The sequence below is a fragment of the Bos taurus genome, chromosome 4 (assembly GCF_002263795.3).
Source record: "Bos taurus isolate L1 Dominette 01449 registration number 42190680 breed Hereford chromosome 4, ARS-UCD2.0, whole genome shotgun sequence".
Taxonomy (NCBI): Eukaryota; Metazoa; Chordata; class Mammalia; order Artiodactyla; family Bovidae; genus Bos; species Bos taurus.
In genome coordinates, this window is record NC_037331.1 from 88,427,479 (window position 1) to 88,430,594 (window position 3,116).

A 3,116-nucleotide genomic window follows, 5' to 3' on the forward strand; every position below is an offset into this window, starting at 1 on the left:
TGTGTATGCCCAGCAGTGGGATTGCTGGGTCGTATAGCAGTTCTATTTCCAGTTTTTTAAGGAATCTCCACACTGTTCTCCATAGTGGCTGTACTAGTTTGCATTCCCACCAACAGTGTAAGAGGGTTCCCTTTTCTCCACACCCTCTTCAGCATTTATTGTTTGTAGACTTTTTGATAGCAGTCATGGCATGAAATGGTACCTCGTTGTGGTTTTGCTTTGCATTTCTCTGATAATGAGTGATGTTGAGCATCTTTTCATATGTTTTTTAGCCATCTGCATGTCTTCTTTGGAGAAATGTCTGTTTAGTTCTTTGGCCCATTTTTTGATTGGGTTGTTTATTTTTCTGAAATTGAGCTGCAGGAGTTGCTTGTATATTTTTGAAATTAATTCTTTGTCAGTTGCTTCATTTGCTATTATTTTCTCCCATTCTGAAGGCTGTCTTTTCACCCTGCTTATAGTTTCCTTCGTTGTCTGCCTGAGTTTTAAAAGGCATCTTTTTCCTTTTTTCCTCTTTCAATTTTAGGTTCTACTCTGAACTAAAGCTCAGGTGATGTGGGCTTAGTTTACTTTTCAATGACATGATAAGAGTTATAACTTCAAGTTTCCTCCTTAGGAACACTACTGTTCTCTCAGGGTCAGAATTTTGAAACAGATGTTTTATCAAGCTAGCTGTCTCTACAATTTTGAAATATCGAAAGAGTTCCATCCTGGTTGTTTAGGAGTAAGATAAGAGAACTTCTCTGGTGGTTCAGTGGTTAAGAATTTACCTGACAATGCAGGAGAAACAACTACTGAGCCCACGAGCCTAGAACCTGTACTCCACAGCAAGAAGCCTCCAGAATGGGAAGCCTGCATTGCGTACTGTAAGGAAGAGTAGCCCTGCTTACTGCAACTAGAGAGAGCCCGACCACTGCAACACAGCCATAGTGCAGGCAAAAAATAAATACATAAAAAAAAGGGAAAATGATTATTTATTAGCCCATTTTCAGGTAAGGGATCTGGGAGCAAGACCTGGGTTCCATGTTCATACATTTAGTGGGAAGAAAAGGCAGCAGAAACCTGCCGCTGCTCTGACTGAAGGAGGAAACAGAACAGGCTCTGGGCCGGACTGTGGACTTATATGCCCAGTATCTTTGGAAACGACATACAAACTGGAAAACCAGGCCCCCAGAAGGAAGAGCCCCAGGGCTCTCTGTGCTTAAACACACACAACAGAAGTCGCTCAGTCGTGTCCGACTCTTTGCGACCCCATGGATTGTAGCCCACCAGGCTCCTCGGTCCATGGGATTTTCCAGGCATGAATACTGGAGTGGGTTGCCGTTTCCTTCTCCAGGGGATCGTCCTGACCCAGGGATCGAACCCAGGTCTCCCGCATTGTAGGCAGATGCTTTACCGTCTGAGCTACCAGGGAAGTCCATCAAAAACACAGAAGAGTAGTAGTAAGTTTCAAAAGGATGTCAGTTGAGATCTTTTATAGATGAAATCTACTTCCTAGAAGTCAACTCGCCAATTATATGCACAGCTGGAGACAAGAGGCGGCAAAAAAAGGTCCAACTGGAAAATATCTCGGGTACCCAATTAGATCCAGTTATTCTGCATCTGTGGATTTAAAATGATCATCATCCACGGTGGAATAGATGTGTCCCTCGTTGCTTAGAAAATCCACAGCTAGCTTGGTTGAGGCTACGGACATGTGCTGGAGTTGGTTCTTGAGATCCTGAAAGTTCAATCCTTCAGGTCTTGGGCAAGCCTTGAACAAATTCAGCACCTGGTTCTGGGCCACAGTGAGGCCATTTGCTGGTATGAAGTTGTTCCCACCGAAGTTCCCAGCTTCACCCATTCCTGGATTGCTGATAGGCGCTCTCCCTGTTGAAGGCTGGCTGTTCGATTTGCTCAGCATCATGTGTGCATTGACTACTTCCAGAGTATGTGTGGTGAACTCATTCATATCCTCCAGGGCATGATCTTAAAGGCTACCAGGCTTTTCTTGTTCTGGAAAGATCTCAGATGACCAGCCACTTTCACATATGTTTCTGGAGGGACCACAGTGTTTTCACCACTGGCATCATCTGTGTCAACCCACTGGCGAACATCCATGGGTGCAGCTGTCATGTCATCTATCTTGTAAACAATGTTGGTTGCAGCCTTCTCTGCATTTCTGATAATCCGCACAATAGTGACCTGTGAAATCTCAACATTTCCAATTCTGAATACTTCATCAACCAGAGTAGCAGAAAGCAGCTGAGATATGGTACAGGGTAAAATGTGCTGAGCTCGAGGTCTGGATTTCTTTTCGGCCTGGGAAGCTGTCGGAGATCCAAAGCCCCCAGGGGACCGTGTGTAGCTGCCGGCTCCCCCGACAGAGGAGGTGCTATAGCTTTCAAATCCACTGTGCCTAAAAGAATACCCTAATTATCTGTGTAACCGAATAGAATCATACATTCTATTATGCTTATTGGGGTATGACCACAGGCCTATTGATAATTGTCCACTGTTAACTACCTAGGCTTAAGGCATATGATCATGGTTAACTTTGATTATATCTTTCTTTTTCCTTTGTTCAGACTAGTTTCAGAGAAGCTTATACACTTAGGGTATATAAGGTTTTCACAAAACTGATCGGGGCCCTTGGCTAAGAGGAGACTCTGCCTTGGGCCACTGGTGTAATAAACTGCACTCCACTATTTGCATTGTCCTTCTGAGTGAGTTTGTTTCCTGAAACGTGTGGCTACAACGTGACTACACAGCTTTGTGCTCACGAAACCTTTCTCCTCCTCCTGGAGGAAGGATACAGGGCCAGGAGGGAGCAGCTGGCTTTACTCTCAGCTGGCCTCTGAGTTGAACTGATGTAAGACAGCATGTGTGCATGCTTGGTCATGTCCACCTCTTTGCGACCCCATGGACTGTAGCCTGCCAAACTCCTCTGTCTATGGGATTTTCCAGGTAAGAATACTGGAGTGGGTTGCCATTTCTTCCTTCCAGGGATCTTCCTGACCCAGGGATCGAATTTGCATCTCCTATGGCTCCTGCATTGGCAGGCAGATTCTTTACCGCTTGAGCCACCTGAGAAAACTGACATGAGAGAGATTAATGGGAAAATCAAACACAAGTTT

General features: G+C 44.9%; 1 pseudogene; it reads right to left on the reverse strand.

Moving 5' to 3' along the window:
• Positions 1 to 1,195: 1,195 nt before the first annotated feature.
• On the reverse strand, positions 1,196 to 2,216 carry LOC782002 (replication protein A 32 kDa subunit-like; annotated as a pseudogene).
• Between the last annotated feature and the right edge of the window lie 900 nt (positions 2,217 to 3,116).